Here is a 27,924-nt window from a genome sequence, read left to right on the forward strand (position 1 = left end):
GGGGTTGACACGCCACATGCGGGCACAACCTGGGTCATATTTCACAGGTACATGTATACAGCTGCTAGATGACTACTTCGTTATCATGTTTCACAGCTGGCACATGCACCATATACTCTGTCCTGCTAACAGATACCAGAGGCTAGTATCTGCAGTGAGTGACATCTGACCCTCGTGTGTTTGTGACCCTTTGGCTGTGTGCTGGGTGGGACAGGCCTGGATGGCTCCTTGTCACAGTCACCCTCTTCCACACATCTATGTATGTCTACCTTTGGCTTATTATAGTGTGTTGTCTTTACATATATGCTGTATTATTATCCACTGTGTGCACAAAGCATGAGTGGTGCATACTGAGGAGTGTCTGCATTAACATCTGCGACTGCCAGATATGTCTGGTCCACTGCTGTTTGCAAACATGGCCTTCATTTGTTTTAAGTGTGTGAGCATGCCTAGTATGACTTTTCAGTATGTTGTTGACTGACATTGCCTTCATTTCTCTAAGTGTGTGGGCATGAATGTGTGGATCGAGTCCAGGTAGGTTGTACTGCAGTGCTGACCTTTGTGTTGTACACGTACAGGTAGCATGCTGTCTCTGAAGGGTATCTGTCGATCATTTGGCATTGACTGTTACTACATTTCTGCATAGGATTGGGGAACACCTGACTGTTACTACATTTCTACATAGGATGGGAGGCACACCTGACTATTTCTACATTTATACACAGGATTGGGGGGGCACATCAGACTGTGACTACATTTCTATGATGGATGGGGGGCACACCTGACTATTTCTACATTTCTACACAGGATTGGGGGGCAAACCTGACTGTTACTACATTTCTACATTGGATGGGAGCACACCTGACTATTGTTACATTTCTACACAGGATTGGGGGCCCACCTGACTGTGACTACATTTCTACGTAGGATGGGGGGCACACCTGACTATTTCTACATTTCTACACAGGATTGGGGGGGGCCATACCTGACTGTTACTACATTTCTACATAGGATGGGGGGCACACCTGGCTATTTCTATATTTCTACACAGGATTGGGAGGGCACACCGGACTGTGACTACATTTCTATGTAGGATGGGGGGGCACACCTGATGCTTGTACACATTTGCTAGGACTGTACTGGTATGTCGGGTACTCCATTTCATTCTGTAGTCTTATCTATCATGCTGACTAGAGGCATACCAGTGTACTACAGATAATTGCCTACATATTAGTTTCGGACTTTCTACCCTACAGAACTGACATCCCACTGCCTGACCTGCTGTAGTCTGTCTATGTAGGCCTTGGGGGGAGGTTACCCATAGGCCTCATTCAGAGGCCATAGCACAGCCTTTGTTTGTGTTTGTCTACACCTGTCCTGCTGGCTGTGACTGTTGTTGGGTATGTGAACCCTCCTGACTGGCATATGTGAGTCACATACCTTGTGGGTGTCCCAATATTGAGGGTGATGCTGCAGGGCTGCCTATGTCGGATACACATAGTACACTCCCTACACACATTTAAGCACAGGTAGTGTAATGTTTGGCACCCTTTTACTGTATGTGAGAGTCAGAGAGAGGTGTTATTTCATGGGTCCCTCCTGTGTCAGTGTATGTGCTATGTGTTGCCTCTTTGCCAAGGCCAGGGCATACTGGGCACACCTCCTTCTGCCTACTGGTATAGGCGGAGGTTGTTCCTCCTCCGAGTCTCTCTTTGCCTGTGCAGGCCTTTGCAATGGTGAGGGGCTGTGTGGCTCTGCCCCATGCTGTTCCTGCTACAGCTGTTTCCTTAGGATCATATTGTGTAGCATGGCACATACAAGGATAATTTGCATACATCTAGCTGGTGAGTACTGCAAGGCTCCACCAGATGTGTACAGGCACTGAAACCATGACTTGAGCATTCCCTAACACATGCTCTACTATAATTCTGGTCTGTGTATATGCCTCATTATGGAGGTCTTGTTCGAGTGTGTGTGTATTTCTGGTGGTTGTCATCAGCCATGGCTCCAGTGCGTATCCAGCATCCCACACTAGGTGACTGTCAGGGATGTCCCCATTGGCAAATCTCTGGTACAGCTGTGTCAGATGCCAGATGTGGGAATCATGATAGCTTCCAGGGCAGCCAGCACACACATTCATTATTATGCCATGGGCATCGCACATGACCTGGCAATTTATGGAGGGAAAGCCCTTGGGGTTTATGTAGACCCTACCCCGCTCACCAGGTGGTGTTTTGATGTGTATGTGCGTGCAGTCTATAGCACCCACTAACTCAGGGTATTCTGTTATTTGGTGGTACTGTTGCATATTGCTGGCCAATGCCTCATGGGTGTTGGGGAAATATACGTGCTCACCGACATGTGCTGACATGGCATCCAGGAACTGGTGGAGTACCCTGGATGCTGATGCCTGTGAAATCCCCATCATATCCCCAGTTGCCCTTTGGAAGGTACCTGTAGCTAGTATTCATAGGCCTACACATATCTTAGTATCCACTGGGATGGGTTCCCCTCTGTTAGTTCTGTGTGTGAGGCAAGGCCAGCACAGCTCAACAATTTGCTGTAGAAGGTCCCTGCCCACCCTATAGAACTCCACTATCTCCAGCTCATGTAGCCCCTGGTAGGTTACCCTGGGTCTGTACACTCTTCTCCGTCTCCTCACTGTGGGTTGGTCGACAGCATTCACATCCTCACCACCCTCATCCTCTTCAACAAGTTATTGTACGATAGCTATTGCAGCCCCTATCATTTTACTGTTGTGAGTGTTAAAAGTTACCCGCCTGTTTACACCGGTGGTGTAGAGTGTGGGAAAAACCAGAGGGGAAGGTGTTTGCATAATTTATAGTAGTGTTCTGGGCTGGGCTGGTCTGCTGCTTATGTAATTAGCTGATTCTGATGCATTTCACCTGCCAGCTATGCTAGTTCTCCTTGGTTACCATCTTACTGCTGTTTTCCCTTCCCATTGCCTTCCTGTTTGAGCCTGGGGGTGCACCGGGCAGAGTGCACGAATGTGCACACTGCTGTTATTTCCTTGTTTAACTTTTGTTTTCTGCCTTTAAAACCTGGTGCGCAGTGTGCACACCCGCTTAGGCACTGTAAAGAGTGCTAGGCAGGTTTAGACACACCCCCTAGCTTAGCTGTGCTAAACTAGGAGCAAACCCGAGCCACAGGGCTCCAATCTGCTTACAGTATGCCTGACACACCCACCATGATGTCACCTAACTTCTAGGCTTGCACCAAGCTATTCCTACTCTTACACTGTTGGGACCTGACTCACATGCTGGGGAAAACTGGGATTCACTATCCCTCCTCTCAGTTGCATAGGATTGCCTGCTAATGCATAGTTACATGTCTCACACTGAGCCTCCCACCTTAGCAACCACTACTCACTGGCCATGTTGTCTTCTGCCTGCCATTGACTTGCATGGCAGAATACTGATTTTAGTTAGAATACTTAATTTAGGTTCATTTTCTTATCCCCCCTCGATACCGTTTGTTCACCGCTGCCCTATGCTTAAACAGCCGAGATTGGCTAAAAAAAATAAAAGTTGCTTTCTGTATTTTCTTTACTGTTTGCAATGCCAGTGGCTTTATACTTGGCCATTGGCATGCTTACTATATGATATGCAGCATTTATTTGGAGCTGTCACAGCTCCGTTTTGGATTTTTCAGAAATGTACTCAGTTACTAACCAAGTACATTTCTCCAGAAAGCACTAATCCTGCACAGACGGTTGCAAGCTTCCTGGATTGCAAAATCACCTCATTTGCATAGATTTTTTCTGCAAATGGGGTGATTTGCATACAAGGGCTTAGTTCATGCAGGATTAGTGCAGGAGTGCTCGTGCACGCCCCTGCAGGCTGTTCCTGGATTGCATGGCAGACATATTGCCTGCTTGAGCTCCTGCACCGATCTTGCATGCCGTGCAAGCTATAGAGAATCCGGGGGTTTCTATTTGCAATGTCTCATTAAAACCAGTTTCTTAATTAAGCCTCATGGTGCCAGTTTGCATTTCTTCTTTACGTGCTTTTTGATTACTTTTGTGTGGTCTGTCAAAGTGGCGGAACTTTGTAATTTTTTTTTTGGTATTGTTTGTGAAACATGGTTAAAGAACAATGACTGGAAACCAGTTCTGTCAGGGTATAAATGTTTTTACTGTAACAGACATTCTAACAAAAAATCAGGTGGAGGTGTTATGATAGGGATTAAAGAAAGTTATGAGACCTGTGATTATTACATGTTCAATGATTACACCAATACTACAGACTGTGTAACCATGACAATAAAAGCAACCCTGGGCGTATAACAATTGTTAGAGTGTATTGACCACCAAAGACAAATGCTGATGACCTAGACAAATTCATACATTTCTTGCACAAAACACAGGAGGGAAGAATAATATTAGCTGGGGACAAATTTACCAGAAACAAATTGGAATAATACTGATTCAACAATAGTAAGGAAATTATTTACAATGTATATTCAGGAACAACAATTGCTTCAATCTGTAAAAAAAACTACCAGAGAACGGAACTAGACATTGTTTGTATTTCTAAAAAAAGTACTGTTACTTCATGTCAAGTTGTACCACCACTGATGGGCAGTAATCATGGGGTTATAAAGGTAAATTTGTTGTTAGATAATTCAGCCAAACTGAAATTTAAACCAATGCAGAGAAGATTAATCACAGATAATCTTCTTATTTTGGCTTTTCCTGGTTAGGGGTCACCACAGCAGATCACCTGCCCACTCATGATTGGTAATAGAATTTTGCAGTGTTGAGTTGCCAGCCTGGCGCCCAACCTTCCACGGAAGGCACACACATGCCCTCATGCCTAGTGCCAATTTAGAGTGTCCAATCCACCTACAGCATGTCTTTATTAATCACAGATAATATGGAAGCAAAAAATATTTAACATCTGGATCTAGGCATACAATGTCAGGGGGATTCATTTCCATAAGAACAAGATACCTGATTAAGGTGAGAGACAAAAAAACTATAAGAAATAGAAGACAGGTCAAACTACAACTTTGAAAACTGAAATAAACAATCTGGACAAACAAATTAACCATAGTGTGAGACTAGATCAAGAGACATTTGAAGAAAATTTATATAATGAAATTGAGCATAGTAGGAAACCTTTTTATAGATATATAAGATGTGAATGCAGTAAAGACATACCCCAGTATTCAACAAGCTCTGCACGGTGTGCAGGAATAGTACTAGAGCAGCTGCAGGCAATATGGCTGCCGTGCGGTCCAGGAATAAGCTCCCGGGATGTGCACAACTGCTCCTGCACTATTCCAGCACAGACACAGCCCCTGTATGCTAATTACTTCATTTGCTGGTGAAAACCATGCAAATAAGGTGAATTAGCAATCCGGGAAGCAAGCAGACGTCCATGCAGGAATAGTGTAGACTGCAGAAATGTATTCAGCCAGTAGCTGAATACATTTCTGCAAACTACAAAATGGAGGCATGACAGCTCATACAAATGCATGTATTAGAAGGGCTAGGCATGCCAAAAGCTAAATATATGGCCATAGGCATGAAAATTAATTTCAAAATTATAAAAAGTAACTTTTTTTGTTGGCTGATTTCGGCCGTTTAAGTGCAGGGCAGCAGTGCGCAAATGGGATTGGCACAAAAATAATAAAAAAAGCTGGAAATAAGCTTTTAAACCAAAATCATAATTAATTGGGCTGTGCAGATGTGGTGTGTGTAGGTATGGGGTTGCCCTAGTTGTGCTGGTGATGTATGTGTGTATGTATGCACACAATTCTGCCATGTGGCTGCCCTATACAGGGGTTTGTTGGACAGCTGCAGACTTTACCTGGCAGGGTGTGCAGTTCACAGTCTCTGGCCACAGACATGAGAACTGTGCCTACCAGGGGTTCCATGGGCACCACCAGGTACAAGCTACAATATGGTACTCTCTCCTGATGATGACATATGTCCGCTGGATCTGGGTCCCTCTTGGGGCCAGCCAGGGCCATGTGCATGTGGCCTGCTATGTTGTGGTGTGGACAGTGCCCCTCACTACAGTGCTGGGGCTGGTACTGCCACTACAGGAGTGGCTCTGACTTCTTGCATGAACACGTAGACCTACACCTGTTGGTGTTGCTGGTCTACGTCCACGTGGGCATCGCACTACTCCCATCATATGCTCACAGACATTCCACGGTGAAGGATTTCCACCATCTCACCCAACCACCTATCCAAAACCTCTGCAAAATAATGGTGGGCACCTGCAAGATCACAGATGTTGTCAATAGCAGCAGAATGAGTAGCCCTCTGCAGCCTCAGACCCTAACTGGTATACTGTTCCATATGTGCCTGCACCTCCATGATGGCCTGAAACATGCGTCTGGTGACAACAGATGTGGCACTTCTGCTAGGGGCATGATGACCAGCAGCCCTTCTATGAGCACCCCTGTACATCTGCCTGTGTGGTACATCACCAGGCATCTGGCTATGGCTGCTGTGTCCAGACACATGTGCCATAGACACTAAACTGTCCTGTCCCATGCCAACACCTGCCAACTGTCCCTCATCAATGGCCACTGGTGATGGGGTATGTATAGGCAATGTGACTGTGTGAGGGGATAGGGTGGATAACAGTGGAATGTCAAATGATGGCACAGCTTCAGCCCTTGGCAACTCTGCCTGTGCCTCAACACACTTATCATCATTGTAAGTGTTTGTATGGACACTAACATACGTTTTCATGCAGGAGGGACCCTGACCCACCTCGCCACCTGTGCGGGGAAAACAAGAAATGCACTTTAAGACCTGTACATCATTGCTTAATTGTACATACACACACACACACAAACATACACACACACACACACACACACACACACACACACACACACACACACACACACACACACACACACACACACACACACTTACAGGTGACGTTGCACAAATATATTACACACAGACTCCTCATTACCCATCTGTCATCATGCATGACATATGGCACTCAACAGCATGCACTGCAGCTGTAGTCAATCCAGGTTACCAACATTATACATCTCTGTGATGCATGGGTTGTGTCAGTAGGTGATGCGCCTTCCCCTGGAACACACTACACCCATGTACACAGTATTGCTGTGCACCTGTTCAGCACCCTGGTATCTACTGTGCACTATACCTCACAGGAGTACAAGCCATTGCTGAATGTGTATATGTGTATCAGTTATGCTTGCTCTGCTACTCACAACCCCTATGTGTTTGTCCAACACATACCTAGGATGATATATGGACAGATGTCAATAGTGAATGCCTGATGTTGGATTTGCAGATCTCATCATCAGCAGTGCATGTATGACCAATAAAATCCAATTACACTGACAACCTTTAAAGCTTACTGTGCCTATGAGGAGTGTACACACCCTTATTGACATGGCACCCTCATCCCTGATATACCATGGGGCCACAATACTGCATATGTTAACAGTACACAAACCTGATATGTGACATATGACCTGTGCAATCACATGCAGTATCAGACAAATGTGTTAGTTGTGCAGATGCTGATTGAGATGCATACAATCTGTGGGTGCATATAAGTGTGCACATCCTTAACATGATGGTTTGTTGCACCAACTGTTAAGTGTACTACAGCAGTTACTATTCCTGGAAGGGGTATACTAGCATAGGCCATTTGCACTTGCCAGTATTTGGTCACTCTGCCCTACAAATGTCCCCCAACTCTGCAAGATTGCAAGGTCAACTCATGTGCACAGCCCTTGGAGGTCACACAGTGCCTTCCCTATTGCTGTGGAGTCAGGGTTATGTCTGCAACAATTTATGACCTTGAGTGTGTGCAGATACAGCCATTCTTAGCCAGCTTTGGATGTCTGCATCAGTTCACTGTTGTGTTTTAGGATAACACCCCCCCCATCCTCAGCCTTTTTGAATGGAGTGTCCCAAATTCAGAACACCATGTGTACCAGCCTAGTCCCTGCTAATGAATGGCAAACATACAGGTGTACACTGGCACCAGCAAGGTACAGATGGGGATGGTGGGCCTGAGGTGCAGTGAGGTGTTGCTTGTGCAGCACATGTATCTTAATTGATACTGTCTGTATGTTTCGAACTTGGTCTTAGTACACCATTACACATTGTAACACATGCCTTTGGGGGACTTTTGATGTTATCCATATGCTACCTGTGGAGAGCTCTGGATGATTTTTCCTGTAGAGCAGCTGTCCCATCTGATTACCCTAACCCATGGGCCACACATATGCAGAATCCAGGTGATTGTCGACACAGGTACTGCACAGCCAGTACTTGCTGGACATTCCTGCAACTCCCTCAGTGTTGCGGCATCTTACTAGGCAGCCTGCATGACCAGTTTGCAACATGTGTCATCATCTGTCTTGGATGGCCATCTGTTTACTTTCTCCATTAATGTTGTCCCATACATCCTCGTCACATACATCACTGTCTGCACTGTTTGCCATGGTATATGCAATGGTGAGGTAAGGCTACATGTCCCACTCCTGCATGCTACCTGTTGGGTATGGGATCCATTCCATGGCTTGTAAGATGTGTGCAAGCCACTGCTGCCTCTTTTGCAGATGAGTGGGCAAATTTGATGGACATATGTCTTAGACAGGAGACCATTTCTTGGTGTGACAGTGAGGACCTGTACTTGCTGGAAGGTGCATACTCATGAAGAGTGAATGCTGTCAGTACCTCAAAACCTGCTTCCACAATATGTTATTTGGAGTGTATGCACACATATTCTTCCAGTGTTTGTTAAGGTATGTATTCCTCATATTTGCTGTCCTAACATAGGATTCCATATTACACATTCATTGCTCATGTTAGGGCCACGTTACAGGTTGTAAGGTTTGTGGAATGCAGTATTGTGATATGCTGTTGTGTAGATATGTAACTGTTGCCATTGTAATAGTGGTATATATACTGTTGTAGCACTGCATAGGGGTGATGTTTAAGACATGTTCCTACTATAGGCCATTTGTCCCACCATTATGTTCATCTCTGTGCACACATCTTGAAATGACAGGTTGTTAGTTATACTGCAGGACTCTTACATACCCTTCAGATATGCCACCATGGTGACCACTGTGATGCAGTGCAGTTAACAGCAACAATGATTGAACATGTACAGCATACATTATGGCTAGGTTAGTTAAATGTGTGCATGGCAAATATCATGGCCATAACATGGCCAGTGTACTGGCAAACCTGAACAAACAACACTATACTCACCAGCTACAGGCTGCTGCCCTAGAGGTATACCAGTTGTGAGAGAGATGTAATGTCAGTAGCCAAACCTGTGGCATTGGTACAGGGTGGGAGCAGCATTTCAGTTCATCCATAGTACAAGCCCACAATACTACAGATCATGCACATTTATTTATTACTACAATGCAGCAACAGACTGTACATACTTTATCTCACATATGCATGATAAACTGTACAGATGCAGATGGATAAGCAAGTGGTGGTCTACTGATGTGCCCTGGGGCCTTACCTGCATGCTCCTCATCCATTGTGTGTGTTGCACCCACTTCCACAATGCTATTCTCAGGGTCTTGACTTTGCAGGTGGGCAGGTGCCCCTAGGCTGGTGAGGAGCTCCTCAGCATGTGTTGCAGGGGCTGGATGGCATGACCCTCCCTATGGCTAGCTGGTCACTCCTAACTGCAGCAGCATGCTGATGGGCATGGGTGAGTAGGTCAGTGCAATGATGTTGGACCTGCTCATAACTGCGGTTAATCAGGCTGACATAATTTACCCTATGGATGAGCTCATTCCACAGGACGGTACTCTCCTTCAGATCTTGGGCTGTACAGCCAAACAGGGTGTAGTAGTGCTGCATCAAGTGGTTTATTATAACCTCATTCTTCTGGGGGGGAATAGACTGGCAAAGTCTCTCTTGACATAGTGCCTGAAAGACATAAAGAGGAAAAAGGTCTGAGGACCTCATACTGCAAGGATATAATAGCTGTTAATTCACATCTTTGTCCCCCCCCCCACCATATCTGTAACAATAATCTGAACATACATCTCAACGGGTATGTTTACAGCAAACCTACTATTGGGACATATATCATATTTTACAACAAATTATGCAATGCGTTTTTAGTCATGTTCCATGTTGAAACACTATCACTGGTGGCCTGTTGCTAACAATGTCATTTACATGCCATTGTAAGGGCCACTATGGTTCCATATATGCATGTGTTCTGATTGCTGTGTGACTGCTCCAAATCTGGTATTTTGTGTTAATGGGGATTTCTATGCATGCTGTTAAACATAATCTGGGAATGTGTGGACTATTACTATACACATATGTTCTATAACTGTGACACAATAGCATGTTTGGGAAGCCAGTTCCCAGCAGAACCACCTCTTCCACCTCATCTGGCCATGTTACCAGGCCACAGCACATCTGGGACCCACCCCGGGACCTCATCATCTGCTGGTCCTGCACTACCTTTAGGTGGAACGACCTCAGGGGATGGTGTTCATTCCCCCAGTGGGAGCACACACAGATAGGATCCTGTCACCTGAAGTCAGGTCCAGGGTCTGGTACATAGGGAGCTCCACAGAGACTTGGGGGATGTGCTACACCACCTTGAGGCCCTGAGTACACAATTACAGGGTCCACATGCTCCTCCTGCTCAGCCCCCAGGCCAGGTACCTCCAGGGCTGTGAAGGTGCAGTTGTAACTGCCCATGGGTGGGGACCTTGGTCCCATTGTTTCCATTTGCGGGCTCATGGGCTTCCATATTCCAAAATACACTCCCCATCCAAGGTGTTTACCCACCACATGTATCATATACTACCCCTGCCCTGTATGCTGCCTTGTCGGTCTTCCAACCCAACCTACCTCCCCAAATGTACTTACCATCCATCCCCAATATAACAGTCTCACCTTCACAAACAAGGGCAATGTGTTCCCAACATGGATTTCATACTAGACATAACTGTCCATTTTGCACCTGCTTACGACTATATATATATATATATATATATATATATATATATATATATATATATATATGTGTGTGTGTGTGTGTGTGTGTGTATAGATCAACAGTAGGGGGAAATGCATATATATATATATATATATATATATATATATATATATATATATATATATATATATATATATATTCCTTTACCTTTCCTGTATGGAAGACATCTTTCCTGTGTGTGGGCAGCAGTGTTACAGACAGCAGGTAGCAATACCTCTTACAATAGGACTTGCAGACATAGGCCAACTACATATTTGTATAAGGTTCCAGACCTATGGAAAGTGTGAGTATTGGTGTTATATGCATTGTATACTGCTAGTTTTACAAGGTTTGTGTGTACAAGCTAGTTTAGCATGGAATGCAATCTGCCTGCATAGCTCTCAACTTTGGGCCTATTCACAAGATGGCCAGGGGATTGGCTGTTATGTTTTGTCTGTTCACCACACAGGTCTTGTCTATGATAAATCAGTGGCATTCTGTCTTTTGAGTGCTATCAGTACATGGCTATATCCATTTGTGTTTCTGACTTCATATTCCTGAGTAAGGGTATGTTGCAACCAGTCCTGTAACACCAGCAACTTTCACAGTGTATAACAGCAATATTGCAAATATGGCCCTGTGTTCCAGCCTCTGTCCTCCACCTATATACCAGACTTTGTCTATATGTCATGCAGTAAGAGGTTGTTAAGTAGTGGCCTATCATTATGTAGTGCTGGCATTCCTGCTATCATTCCAGTGAAGTTGTGGACTCCCACACATATTGTGAGGTAGGGTCTATATATGTGTGGGCTACAGCTGCACAAAACGTGAGTGACCTTGTACAGTCCAGAGGTCTGTGTATGTAACACTGTTATATGCCCTTGTAAGTCATTCTATGAGGTAGGGGTATGCACCATTTTTAACCTAGGCTGTTACAACTTATGAGGGATATCAGTAATAAGACAAATTAAGGTATATGACTGTACATTTTCATATATTTCACCATGGGAACAGTGGTGGGCTAGTGCTTACTGTCTTACCGACAGTTCTGTTTGTCAGTGTGATAGTGATGTTTTAAGTTAAGCATTGTTATGTAACAGATACATTTTCAGTGTGACAACTTAATTCTTTTCCACTTAGGGTTGAGTACAGAGTGTAATTAGAGGCTGCTGAGCTACATCTGTAATTAATTAGTGTTGATTGATTCTTATTGTCTAGGCCAGTGTTTCTTTACTGTTGTACTACTTGAAGGCCTTGGCCTGGACAGCAACATATGTTATGCTTTCAGATTACTGTATCAAAGGTTTTGCTTGAGGGTTGCATTACTCAGTTATTATGTATTTCAAACACCTAACTGCTATATGAAATTGCATATACAACTAAAATAGTACAAAAATAAGCATTTCTATGTATGCAAACCTGTGTGTGGTGTCATATCCTTTGACTTGTCTGTAGGTATATATTTCATGCAATAATTGTCTTCTGTATGAAAGAATCAAACAGTGGCCATTTTAAAAGGTGGCAATTGTAGGAATACTGGCTGTTCGATATGCTGTGCACCCTCTAAATATATATCTTCTTATACATATCTATGCGTAGTAATATATGTATATTTGTATGTATGTGTATATACATATTTTATATATATATATATATATATATATATATATATATATATATAGGTATATGTATATATGTGTGCGTGTGTGTATATGTATCATTGGAATGTTTACTGCTTCCACATTGTATATTCCCTATGGTAGACAAACTATTCTGCATGGCATGTTATTGATATCATCCTGACATTGTACAGCTGAGATGGATTACTGTTAACTTGTGGCTATGTTGTGTAGGGTCCTGGGTATGAGACTTACAAGTGTTGGTTATTGTGTTGCAAGGCAGATCTGTTCAGCTTTGGAGGAGGGGATGATATCAATAATTACAAGAAGTACTTATTTTGGGCCCCCTTACCCCCATTAATGGTGCCTTTGGTCATATATTTATTTATTTGTTGTGTTTTATATATATATATATATATATATATATAAATGTATATATATATATATATATATATATATATATATATATATATATATAGATGTATATATATTGATTTTATATATATATATATATATATATATATATATATGTATATATATATATATATATATATATATATATATATATATATATATAAATGTATATATATATATATATATATATATATATCTATATATATATATATATAAATATATATATATATATATATATATATATCTATATAAATCTATATATATATATATATATATATATATATATATATATATATATATACACACACACATACATACAGACTCCCACATATATAAATACATTTCCCCTACTGTTGAATTACTGTGCTGGATGATATGTTTGAGAAAACAGAATTATTTACATCTCAAATGGCTTAGTGGTAAATCACTTTGGCTATAGTGTGCAGGGTCCTGGGTCTGAGATTTGCAAGGGTTGCTTATTTTGTTGCTGGGCCAAACAGTGGCTGATGAAGACAGAGTGCTTAAGGCACTTTAAAGCAGTTGTAAGCAGGTTTGTGTGGGTTTGTGCAGAGGTAAGCAACACTTACGTGAGCTTAGCTTCACTTACGCCCACTCACTTAAACCCATGTTAATTTCTAATAAAGAAAAGAAAAAATGGAGATAGGAAAGTGGTGAAGCTAGGGGAAGCAGGGGGACAAGCAAGAGGAGAAACTAGTATGGATGTGCAGGATGGGTGTAGGAAAGGACCATAGCTCTGCATTTCTTTGACAGCAACAGCTGCTTTCACTGTGGGCAGTTTAGAATTTGGAGCCTCACACCCCACATGGAGGTGCGTGGGCATCATACAATACAGATGATTGGTAGGGTTAGATTGTGTGTTGGGTACATGTCTCTGGGTGAAATGCAGAGCTATGGATGGGACATGATTTTTTATTTGGGCAGATGCCCTTTTTTTTAAAGGTGAGAGTGGGATGTTAAGGAAGGATTATTGGTAAGTGTGAGAGAGGTTTGGTAGGAGAGGTTGCAGACAGACAAGACAGCAGACATGGGGTGGTGTATGACACATGGTGGGGGTAAACACCTTGACACGGAGGGTGGTTGGGAATCTGAGGCTCATAAGTCTCCCAGATGGTAGTAGTGACACTGATGTCCCCACCTGATGGTAGTAACCAGTACTCCACAGCCCCGAATGTGGCTGTGCTTGAGGCTGGGCTGGAGGTGCCGCCTTCCCCTCTAGCTGCAACAGCCTGCCCTCCACCTGGCACAGGCAGTCATCCAGCTCTCTCTGGAGGACACTGCGCACCATGCCACAGACCTCGTTCTGGGTTACAATGTCCTCACCAAGCCCACTTGCAAGGGGGGCGAGGCCCATCCCCTGCAGTGGTTCCACCCAAGGTTGGTGAAGTACTAGCAGATGAGGAAGGTTTGGGTTGGGTCCCAGATATGCTGGGACCCAGTGCCTCAGCCAGATGGGGTAGGAGAGGCGGTTCTGCTGGGATCTGCCTTCCCATATGTGCTATGGTGTGGAAATTAACAATGAATATTGGTTAGCCATGCACAACACACTACAACATTAGTCAAAATAGCATGCATGGATATTCCCATTTACCCAAAACAGTGCAATTATATCAGTGCCACAGCAAACAGAACCCATGCATATATAGAATGGCATTCAAGGTTGCAACAGCATGCCAGTTAATGGTATGTCAGGCAGGCAATAAGATGATTATTCAACAGGGAATATTAGTATGCACAAGGTTTAAACAATGATAAACCAAATGGAACAATGTTCCCAACAGTAGAGGTTTGTTTAGGAACATACCAGTGTTGGTTTCAGTGTGATGGTTGGATCAGTTGAGTGGTGGGGGAAGGGAACAGATTCATTTGGCAACTGGTATCAAGTATATTTGTCACTACACTATTATTCACTACTCTGGCCACACTTGCACTCTACCTGGGCCATGGGGCTACTACAGCACACCAACAGCTATAGATATCAACAGAGCAATTGTACCCTTATTTTAGTTATACACATCAGACATGTTTCTATACCAAATTCTTTACCTGTGGACCTGTGCAGATGAACTGTGTGCACATTACATTGCTGTTTCTACATGTATTTCAGATTCACATATTAGTTGCAGGCCCTGGAGTGTGTGTTGTGTCTTTCACATACATCTACTGTGACATTCTCTTTGTGCAGGTTTCTTAGCAACTGGGGAAACTATCCGTGACAGCGTGCCACTTGAGGGGTTTGTCTGGGCCAGACTGCAGAGTGTAGCTGTCTAGCTTGCATCTACTTATAGGACTGAGGCTGTTCAACACAGCAATTGTACACCTTTCATAGTTATACACATCATACTAGTATTTCTATTCAGATTTCTTTACCTGTGTGCCCTGTATGGAAAATGTATGTGTTGCAGTACATTATTTATTCTATTCAGATTGCAGTTTAAAACTGTAGAACCAGACTGAGATGTTAGTGGCGGTCCCAGGATTTGAACTGTGCTGTGTGTGCAAAATTGAACTACAGGCCTAATCCTTATCAGACTGAACTACTGGGAGGTGTTGTGGGTTGTTTGTGATATTTCTATCTAGTGCAATTTTTGTGCACAGTACTTTTATTATGACATGTTGCATTATTTGTTTCCCATTTTCAGTACAAATTATGCATACACAACAGACATTGGTGACACTGTTTGTGACACATGTAGCTGGATTGCACGTTTGACTGTTTTACAACTACATACTGCAATTTAGATTCCTGAGTACACAGTGTAGGTTTTAGGTCTGCACCTGCTAGCCTTATACATTTCTCAGTACATTCGCAGCTACATATGGCTGAAATTGAAAGGTTAACATAGGACAATGCTGGCAGACAAACAAGTAAAACACATTCTGATGGGAATATGTACTGTTGGTTTTCTCCAGTTATTTGACATGCCCATTCTAAAGTATGCAAACAAGCAGTGTTAAATCAGTTCACCTCAGTTAATACATTCTGCAGGACATACACATTTCTATTTATCAAGTACAAGTGAGATGACACACACCAGTGTTTGGGATCACTTTTATTAGTTTTTAAATACATATCTGTGTACAACTCAGAACTCCACAATTACTATTCCCGCATGATCTGTACAGGGGAATGCTTTTCGTTTCTAACTGGTACAGTAGCCCTGACATGACACTTTCTTGGCAGGTTCACTCAGACACAATCATACATATTCTAATATTCCTCTCCTGCATATTGTACCCTGTTTGCTACTGATATCTGTATTACACAGCAGCTGGGAATATGCCATTGTAACACTGGCAGCCTGACACAGGCATTTATTCCTGACTTTTACAGCACAATTATATATATACAGGATGTACTACCATTACTATAATTTTGATTTCTTGCTGCTATTAGTAGGGGGTATTCTGTACTCACCATACTGCCGATGCAGCCGGGCCAGTCACTGGGCATGAGCCTCCACATTCTGGGACCTGACTGCTGCAGCTGTATGGGGAGACATCACATATTAATCACACCTACACAGTCACAAGTTGAACTTTTTCCATACTTAGAGATACATAAGACTGCATACTTACAGACAGGTGGGATATCCTGCACTTGGGCTTCTTGGATCCACTGGTTCAAGAGTGCACCCCTCCTCTGCTTCAGGTTGTTGTGGTGATGATGTACCTGCTCACCAGTCCAGGTTATAACAGTGGCACTGGTGAGATCATGTGCAAGCTGGTCCCAGGCCTCTGCTTTGTACTGCAAGCCCTGGTACTGGCCCTACAGCAGCCTGCCATCATGGTTTTTAACTAGGAGCCCAACCATGACCCTGGACTCCTGGATGCCCCAACGTTGGGGTCGAAAGTGCACACCTTCTCCAATGCCAGACATTTGGTCCTGCTGTGTGCAATCCCAAATGGTTATGGCTGTATTACAGTCTGTGTGGTTTAAATAGGGCAGTTTTCCCGCACTTTTTCTTGATTGGCCGGTTTTAATATGCTGCACTTTGCTTAGCTCCACACAAATCCACATAGCAATGCATGCACCAGCTAAGCAGAGCTGAAATCAGGTGAGCAATGCTTACACTAGCAAAGCATTGCTTAAATATATTTTTTCACTAAATTTATAAATTATTTTTTACATTTATATTTTGCATATTCCCTCCCCTACTGTGCTATATGTGAGCCATATGATTGGCATCTATCATTCACATTCCTTAAAAGTTTATTAAATAATTTACCAGAAAGGGATTTGAACCAAGCATGTTCTACATGCTATACCATGACAGTACCACTATGCTACAGCAGCTTGATGATGCTTTCTATCACAGTAGCACTTGTCTATCATTTTCAGGATTTCACCCAGGCTAAGCACAGCAGCGCTCAGCGCAAACAAGCTGTGTGGCGCTTAAACTTCAGATTTATTTAATGAAAAAAAATATTACATTTTTTATTTTGTATTCCTTTCCTCTCGCCCTACTGCTTCTATGCATGCAGGGCAAGAGTGCATACATTTGGTGGTGTGCAATTGAAGGCTGCTGCCTTCTAGGTGTTTGTGATTTTTATTTTTTTTTAGTGTCTGCAGACACTGAAATGTTAGCTATTTACATTTCAGTGTATGCAGACACTCGTTTACTACATAATATTAGAGCCAGGCTCTAATATTATATAGTTTGACACTCATCTGTGTCAGAAATTGCCATATGGCACTTTCAAAGTGAAGGGGGCGTGTTTCAGTTTCAGGTACTGCTAACACATGCTCCCTACACTCATTCCTGGTTTGTGTATGTTTAGTTTAGATTGCAGCGTGCCTTCATGCATATGCAAGGTGCGCTGCTATCCTAAATGGACATGAACCACTCCATGCAAGAATAGCCTTACTCTTGCACTGAGCTTTGTGAAGCCAGGGGACAGAAATTCATAAACTGTGTGTAGATTCTAAAATTTATTCTGAGACAACAGATTATAGATATATTGGCAAATTCTTATGAAAAACAGTCTGGCTGCACAAAGGGGATGATAAGTCATCCTAGTGACATCCAGGTAACCTCAGATACTGGAATCAAATTAGAAAATATTGAAAAGGAACTGCACAAAATGGATCCAAACAAAGCACAAGGAGGAGACAGAATTAGCAATAATGACCCGAGAACACTTCAGCAAGAACTATCACTACCATTATATCTATTATTTACTAGGTGACAGAAATATGGGGAGATTCCTCAAGACTGGAGACATGCACTTATTAAACCTGTCTTTAAGGGAAAGGGGAGTAGGACAAAACCAGAATCATATAGACCTTTAACTCTACTTTCATGTTGTGGAAAAATAAAGGAAAAGGTAATATTGGATAAGCTATAGTCAGAACTGGATTGGTTGGGAAACCATACATCAGCATGCATATGTTGAAAATATATCTATTACCACCTGTAACATGATGTTCAATAAAAATATCATAACAGCTATGAATGAAAAATAGTGTTGTGATGTAATTTATATAGATTTAACTTCAGCATTTGACAGGGTCATACACAAAAAACTGATCAATAAATTAGAACAACTAGATATCATTGTACTCTTGGTTAGATGGATAGCTGCTTGGCTTACAAATAGGACATGGCAAGTGTGACGACTCACCACTGCCAACCAGTAATCAAGAAGCCAAAATCCTCACAAGTGGCATCTATGAGGGAACATTCACTAGGTGGATAAGAGGCACACAAAAAATATTTCCAAATGCAGCTCTCTGCATCAAGTGCAATTTCCCTTAAGAGCACACAGAGACCACAGTTAGTCCAGGGCTGGTTTCTCCCTCTTCCTGCAGATCCCTAATAAGACTACCCACTGGCACAGATACAGAGTTGAGATCTCAGCTGAGTGACGAAGCCAAGACCTTCAGCACTCTCTCTGCCCAACCAGAGCTTCATGTCTCTGCCCAAGTAGCTGACACATACACTCTTTGAGGTATGATTTGCACACACACACACACACACACACACACACACACACACACACACACACACACACACACACACACACACACACACACACACACACACACTTGGGAAAGGCTGGCACAGTTTTACTAGCTATGCCCCCTTCTGCCTAGACTAAGGTAGTTACCACTGCCATCAGTCACTCCTTATCAGCTACTTTAATGCCTTTAACAAGGGGTGGCCAATTTTACTGTGTAATATTAATATTAATACAAGTAGTAGTTTGACCAAGAGCAAGGCTGTTAGGAGTGGCCCACACAGTGTCACCAAATAAATATGCAAGTACTCTCAGAACTTAAATATCTCTACACAGATCAGCTACAATGAAAGGTTTAAATATATTTAATAATAAATAACAAAGAACAAGAAAATACTAAATATATATTCACAATGACATCAGAGTTCAAAACCACAGGAAATATTTTAAAAAACATTGCAGTACAGGCTCACACAAATAAAGAAAAACATCTCAGCTAAGCTTCACTATATTCCTCACTGAATCTAACAGAATTATACTATTCCCTAGAAACTTACTATAGAGGAAGGAAGGTGTGGTGAATGGTTCTTGTTGTCAGGTCCAAGACAAAATGCTCTGTCTCAACAAGAGACTTCTCAAAATAATGTCTAAAATATTCTGGAATAGCTTGCAGAATGACATCATTTCTGATCATATGACTTCTAGTTCCCAGGCAAACCCCCATTATTAAAGATGGCAGTATTTAGCATCTACCTGTAAAAATACTCATACAATGGCTTTTGTCCAAATCTTTGGCAGATTCTGAAAGTCATAAAACAATTTCATTACTCCATGCTTCCATAGTATCAATTAGTTTACCCCAATGACAACACAGAAAACTTCCTAGTAAACACTTTGTTTTTGTAGCTGCATTGAAACCTGTCAGGTAGTCTCTTTATGACCTAGCATAGAAAGCAATTTAATTTCTGATATTTTTTCTAAATATGTTTTTATGTTTGCTGGACTGAGGTTAACCCACCAGTTTCCTCTATTAACATATACATTTAAACAGTTACAATAGTGCATGTACGTTTATGTTCTCTTCCATTAGGGCACACTGTGGATACATTTTAAGCACAAGCACTTTACAAATACCTTTTCAACACAAATATCTGTACAAAGCAGTTTGATATACACATGACATACAGTTCTAATACATTTGTAACACAAACATCTTATATGACATACATTTCTAATACATTGTAACACCAGCATCTTGTATACATTAATTTGATATTCACACATGACATACAACTATTTACAGAATTCCAGCTAACTGCACTGGCAGTACCTCCTTTTGTAACACTTCTTCCTCCTACAGAGACTCAAGCTAGTTTTTCAAGTGACCGTTGAGAAATGTTGCTTGAAAGGGATGAGCCTATCTGGGAATACATTACCCCATACCCTGTCTTGAGATCACAGCTGCCTTTGCATTGCTGATCCCATTACAGTGCTGCACTGCCATATCATATGCCTGCAACCCTAGGCTCCACCATAGTAGTTTGAGATTTTCCTGGCTGCCTCCCTGTAGCTATAGATCCCCCTCAGACTCCTCCTGCCTCCTACTGCAAATACTTAGCACAAGGGCCTCCCTATCATGGTAAGGTTTCATCATGTTAACATGGTACAGTTTGTGCTCCTGTGCTCTGCCAGGTAGTTAACATCACTGACTTTCCCCTACCACTTTGAAGGCCCCTCCCAAACTGCCTGCAGCTTGTTGTGTCTGACAGGAATGAGAACCATAACCTGCTCTCCCACAGCATACTCTTTGGCTTGAGCATTCCTGTCATAACAGACCTTCTTCTGTTGTTGCACTTCTGCAAGGTTCTCTTTGCCCAAGCCCATGAGTTCCTTGAGCCTTGTCCTGAAGTTTAGGATATATGCCACAACAGCCTCATTGTGGGGTTCCCACTCACTCTCCCACTCATCACAGATCAAACTGTAGAGGGCCCTCACCCTATGCCCATGTAGCAAATCAAAATGTAAGAAACCTGTGGATTCCTGAGGCACCTCTCTGTAAGCAAACAACAGATGGGGCAAATATTTGTCCCACTCCCTCTTAAACTGGACTGCAAATGCCCATAGCATGGCCTTTAGTGTAGAGTTTAACCTCTCCACCAGAGCATTAGTCTGGCAGTGGTAGAGGGTGATCTTTAGGTGCTTCACCCCACAGTGCTTCCACAGACAAGCCAACAGGTCTGACATAAAATTGGCACCTCTGTCAGTCAATATTTCTTTTGGGAAACCTACCCTGCTGAAAATCTCTAACAAAGCATTTGCCTACTTTTCTGCCTCAATGGAGGACAGCACCACCACCTCAGGGTATCTGGTAGCATAAGCGACTACCACTAGGATATACTTCTTTCCTGTGGAACTTGGGGTACTCAGAGGCCCCACATTATCCATAGCTACCCTTTGAAATGGCTCCTCAATCACAGGCAAAGGCACCAAAGGAGCTTTGACCTTGTCTCCTGCCTTGCCTACCTTTTGGCACTGCTAACAGGTCCTGCAGTAGCGTGTTACATCCCTGGAAATCCCAGGCCAGTAAAAGTTATGCATAATATGTTTCTTGGTGTGCTTTATGCCATATGACCTGCAAAGGGAATGTCATGGACTATGGCTAGAAGTGTCAGAATGTAGGCTCTGAGTACTACCAACTGTTGTATTCTGTCTCCCTCTAGCTCTCCCTCGGGAGTCCATTCTCTATACAGTAACCCTTTGTCCCAGTATACAGATTCCCCCTTCCCTTGAGAATCAGGTGCCTCCCTAGCTACCTCCATCAAGCCTTGTAATGTAGGGTCTGAGAGCTGAGCCTGTCTCAACTTTGTCTTTGTAACCCTTCCCAGCTCCCCTTCTACAGGAAGTCTGGTATCCTCTGACAGCAGTGCCTCGCTGTCAGTCTGAGCACTACTACTCACCTCTGCCCTTGCATTCACTCTGTCCAAGGGAACAGCAGTACTCACCAGCAGCTGTGGCTCACCTTCATTCTCACTGCTACAGAGTAGCTCCCTCTCTGAAGTAACCATCAGTCCTGGCTTCAAGTGTGCAGTCTGTCTGGGTCCCCCAGTCTACCAAACCCACATGCCTGTCTGCAAGCCTGACTGCATGTCACTGCATGCACACAAGCTACTGCATTATCAAAATCATTCCCTATCAGGATATTTGTAGGGATATCCTCAAACACACCTACTTGCTTGCTTCCTTTTCCACCCTCGCAGTCAAGATGAACCCTAGACAAAAATATTTAGAATGTGGTCCCTCATAAAGCTCTGACTAGAGTAGACTGCCCAAGCAAGTAGTGCTTGCAAATAGTGCTTCTCTTTAACCATTGCAGGCTTCACAAGGGTTAGATCAGAGGCTGTGTCTCTCTTAGCAGTGGCCTGTTTCCCATCTACTAAGATAGGATATAACCTCTTGTGGTAGTTTGGTACCCTTGTTGTCTGCAGACAACTTACCACTAGCATTCTGTCATTCCCACTTGTTGGCTCCCCCAACTTTTGTTCCTCACCTTGCCTGCATGGACATGTATATGCTACATGGCCTCACTGGTTACATGTAAAACATTTAACGCTTGATCCTGGCCATGTATCTGAACTAGTGGCTTCTCCTGTTACTGGTGGACTCTGTTGGGGGGAGGTTAGGCTGCTCACCATGTGTGTCCTTATATCCATGAGCATTACTGGGTATTCCTTATCTGTGCAGTGATGCCCTGCTTGCTAGGTATAGGTCTCCCATTTTCCACAACTCATCTGTGGTATTGCATTCTGTATCTGCTAGACAGATTCTCATCTCCTCAGGTCAAGTGTAAGAGCTTTTCTCTCACCAAAAGGTCTGCCAGCCCTTCAGAAGTGGTGACCTGACACTCACTCACCCACCTATGAAAATAAGTGCTTAACAAAGCAATATAATCACACACACTTTCATTTGCCTTGCATATATGTTCATGAAACTTTTTCTATAAGCTTCAGGTGTTAAAGCATTCCAATAAACAATTTTTAACTGTATTATTTTTTAAGCCATCAGTATCAGACAATTTAGAAATGTCGGTTAAAGCTTTACCATGGAGTAAGGTGATCAGGAACTGTACCCAGAGCCTTTAGTCAACATTATACTGTTTACACACCCTTTCACACATATGAATCAAACTATCAAAATTATCACCCACTGTAAATTGTGGAAGAAATTTACTGAACTTCCTTGCTTCTGGGGTTCAGTTATTCCATTTCCCTTTACCTCCATGACCCTTGTGAAGAGTCAGCATCTCCTTTTCATGTTGCCTCTGCTTATCATTTTCTTCTGCTTACAGATGTTTCAGTCTCTCTGCTGATTCTATTTTTATCTGTTTCTCCTTTTCTTCATACCCAAAACACCACAGTCTCTCTGCTGTTTCTAATTCCAAATGTTTGGCCTCCAGTTCAAGTCTCTTTAACTCCAGATGAATTTTAAGTCCTCTGAGGCAAAGTTGAACTGTCCATTTTCTGAGTGTTGTACATCCCCAAGGCCAGCCTGGTTGTCTTCCTGGCTGCTGGTCTGTGCTGCAGCTGTTGTTAAGGCTGCAATCATTTATGCTTTAGTCAGGCTGGCATGCACCAGTCCTTTGGCTTGGCAAGTCAGCCAACTGGCTCTTGGGCAGCTTGCCATAATCCTCTGCTAACATCCTTGCCTGCTTTTCTTGACTGACTAAGCTAACAAAAAATAAATAAAACTATTGGATATGAAACTCTGAATGTCTGCAGTGTGGCTGCCTGATAGTACAAATGCCTTGTTTAGTCACCACTGTTTACAAGCTACAGGAGTTCAAAATCCACACCACTGAATCCAAGTATGTGATGTGGTGATCCCACCACTGCCAGCCAATAAAATATGTGATGACCCACCACTGACAACCAGTAATCAAGGAGCTTCAATCCTCACCACTGGCAACAGTGGGGGACCATTCACTGGGAGGATAATAAGTACACAAACAGTATTTCCAGATGCAGCTCTCTGCATCAAGTGCAGTTTCCTTTAAGAATACCCAGAGACCACAGTCAGTCTGGGGCTGGTTTCTCCCTCTTCCTCCGGATCCCCAGTTAGACTCCCCACTGGCACAGCTATAGAGTTGAGATCTCAGTAGAGTGACCAAGCTAAGACCTCCAGCACCCTCCTTGTCCAACCAGTGCTTTGCGTCCTTCCCCAAGTAGCTCACACACACACACACACACACACACACACACACACACACACACACACACACACACACACACACACACACACACACACTCTTTGAGGTTTGATTTATGGACACACACACACACACACACACACACACACACACACACACACACACACACACACACACACACACACACACACACACACACACAAACACCTGGGAAAGGCTGACACAGGTTTACTTCTGCCCAGACTATATGATAGTTACCACTGCCACCAGTCATTCCTTATCAGCTACTTTAAGGCCCTTAACAAAGGGTGGCCAGTGCTACTGTGTAATATTAATATTAATATTAATATTAATATTAACACAAATGGTAGTTTGACCAAGAGCAAGGCTGTTAGCAGTGTCACCAAATAAATATGCAAGTACTCTCAAAACTTAAATATCTCTACACAGATCAGTCACAATGAAAGGTTTAAAAATATTTAATAATAAAATAACAATACAATACTAAATGTATATTCACAGTGACATCAGTGTTCAAAATCACGTGAAATATTTAAAATAACATTGCAGTACAGGCTTACACAAATAAAGAAAAACATCTCAACTAAGCTTCACTATATTCCTGACTGAATCTAAGAGAATTGTACTATTACCTAGAAACTTACTTACTACAGAGCAAGGTAGATGTGGTGAATGGTTTTTGGTCTCAGGTCCAAGACAGAATGCAGAATGGTCTGTCTCACTAAGAGACTTCTCAAAATAATATCTAAAATATTACTTCTGGGATAGTTTGCAAAATGACATTTTCTGGTCATCTGACTTCTACTTCCCAGGCAAACCCCCCCATTGCTGAAACTGGCAGTATTTAGCATCTACCTGTAAAAATACTCATTCAAGGGCTTTTGGTCAGATCTTTAGGAGATAATGGAAGTCATAAAACAATTTCATTACTTCATGCCTCCAAAGTAGCAATTAGTTCACCCCGAAGACAATACAGAAAGCTTCCTAGTACAGACTTTGTGTCTCTAGCTGCACTGAAATCTGTCAGATGGCCTCTTTATGGCCTAGCCTATAAAGTATATTCATTTCAGATATTTTTTCTAAAGTTTGCTGGACTGAGTTTAACCCTCCAGTTTCCTCTAACATATACATTTAAACAGTTACAATAGTGCATGTACATTTCGGTTCTCTTCAGTAGGGCACACTGTGGATACATTTTAAGCACAAACACCTTACAAATACCTTTTCAAAACAAACATCTGTACAAAGCACTTTGATATACACATGACATGCAGTTCTAATACATTTCTAACACAAGCATCTTATATAACATACAGTTTTAATACATTTGTAACACCAGCATCTTGTATAAATTAGTTTGATGTTCATAAATGACATATAATTATTTACAAAATTCCAGCTAGCTGTGCTGGCAGTATCTCCTTTTGTCACAGCAAGTATCATACAGCAATTGGACTGGTGAAATTCTTGGTTACAGTCAGGGTGTCGCACAGGACTCTGTCATAGGCCCTTACTTGTTTAAATTGTATCTTTCAGACATAACGTTTTCATCTGGGGTGTTATACAGTCTATATGCAGATGACCTGAAATTGGTTAAACTGATTACACGTGTTACAGATAAGGCATGTCCACAGAATAACTTGACTAAATTGACCATTTGGGCACAGGAGAAAAATATGCTGATAAATACTTTAGTTAAGCATATGAGATTTGGGAGACATCGATATAAAAGTGACTATTGAATATAGCTCGCAGCCATTGAAACTGTAGATTCATTTAAGGACCTGAGTATCAGGGTAGATCCAGCTTTGAGTTTTTTTAATCATATCAACCAATTGGTTAATGATAGTTATAAAACTATAGGTTGTGTAAAAAGTTTTATAAAGTCTAGGAAATCATAAATTATGGAGTCATTGTTTATTAGTTACATTATACCCAAACTTTAGTATGGAATAACAATATGGAAACCTTATAAGAAAACAAGCATTAGTAAACTGGAAAGAGTACAGCGGAAATATACCAAGGGCGTCCATGGATATGAAAATGTAAGTTATTATGAAAGACTAAAATATCTGAACTTGTATAGTGTCTCTTACAGCTATCTAAGAAGAGATCTTATTCAGGTAATTAGTGGATTTAGAGACAACTACCTCTGGGAATGTTTAGGGTTATCAAAAAGTAGTAGAGAATCATCAGACAACCTATGTAGAAGATTCTGCAGAATAAGAATTGTACTAATTGGTTCTGTGGGAGAGCAGCTGTAGTTTCAAACAGGCTACCAAATTGCATTAAAACAAGTACTAGTTTAGATATTGTTAAGAACAGCCTGGACACACACGGGGAACAAGTGGTTTTGGCAGGCTAGAAGGGCATTAATGCCCATACTTGAAATATTTGTATGTATGCATGTATGTTTAAAAGTTATACATATGTTGATGTTGTAGTATTTATGTTATGTGGGTAGTTGAAATTTTGCAGAATAACAGTGACCAATTTATTAAGGTTAGCTTGAACTTTGTTGTCCTAGTACTAATAAGTTTACATTTATGATACTAATACCTGCTTTTGAACAACTGCTGTGTTGGCCCCTGTCAGATCAGTGCTTGTCATAGGATTGTTTTCAAGATATTTATACAGAATTCATGAAATTGCAATATATTTCATTGATAAACTTTGTTAGATGAAACTGTGGTGTGTTGTTTGTCATGGCATGTTACTTAAAGTACTCTGCATTTACATTTTTGGTGGGCCATTTTTCCATTTTTTTGTTGTTGTTTGTTTAACGGTTTTATTGAATTTTCACTTAAGTCATAGGCAAACAAACATTTATATAAAAAAAAAGCAAACCGCATTGACATGTTCACAGTTACAAACATTATACATCACATTCATGCTTTTATACAATTATCAATCCAACATTACCTAAATTGATCAGTTCCTGCCTTCCCTTAAACCTCATTCCTCCAAAATATTATCCTGTTTGTATTGCTCCCACAGTTTCCATTTTTTCTCTGTAGCTTCAACCTATCCATTTCTAAAGATCCTGCTCCTAGTTATTTTATCTCTGTTACAATATTTAATACTTTAGGTATAGTTGGTTTAGACTTTGATTTCTATTTTCTAGTAATTGCTTTTTTGGCAGCCACCAGAATTAACATTAAGGCTTTATTGTGTCTTGGCAGGACAGTCTTTCTATTGAACTGAATATACTGTCCTCCATTCAACCCATTTGCAGCTCTTACTTTGCTTGGTTTGTGTTGTATACATGTATTCATACATGAGTAACATACCTCTCAACCTGAAAACATCAAAAATCTGGACAAAGGCCCATGAAAAATAGGTACAAATTGGTGTGCTGATTAACATAAAATTTGCATATGTAATTATGTAACCCCACCCACTCCAGTGGAATTGTGGGATGCCATCATTCAAACGCAAATTGAAGAACAAACAAAATATAAAACACAAAATATAACCAGAACAATAGTGTTTTATTTATATAAACATTTGAACATGTATCAAGCTTTGAACTGGTATAAAACTAAAATACAATTTTTTTTATAAAAATAAAATTAACTGCATTGAATCGAGAAAGATTTTGACAGCTGACAAGCAACAGCAGAACCCCTGCAGAAAATCAGAAAAAAAAGGGGGGTGATGATTTAATTCCAGTCAAGCTTGC

General features: G+C 41.8%; 1 protein-coding gene across 1 annotated transcript in view; it reads left to right on the forward strand.

The window, feature by feature from the left end:
* LOC122802675 (cytidine and dCMP deaminase domain-containing protein 1-like) overlaps positions 1-27,924 on the forward strand; it is a 1,973,793-nt gene that overhangs the window by 764,557 nt on the left and 1,181,312 nt on the right. The gene's annotated exons all lie outside the window — the stretch shown is intronic.

Source organism: Protopterus annectens, chromosome 5.part0 (assembly GCF_019279795.1).
Source record: "Protopterus annectens isolate FY-2018-M chromosome 5.part0, PAN1.0, whole genome shotgun sequence".
In the NCBI taxonomy this organism is placed as follows: domain Eukaryota; kingdom Metazoa; phylum Chordata; order Ceratodontiformes; family Protopteridae; genus Protopterus; species Protopterus annectens.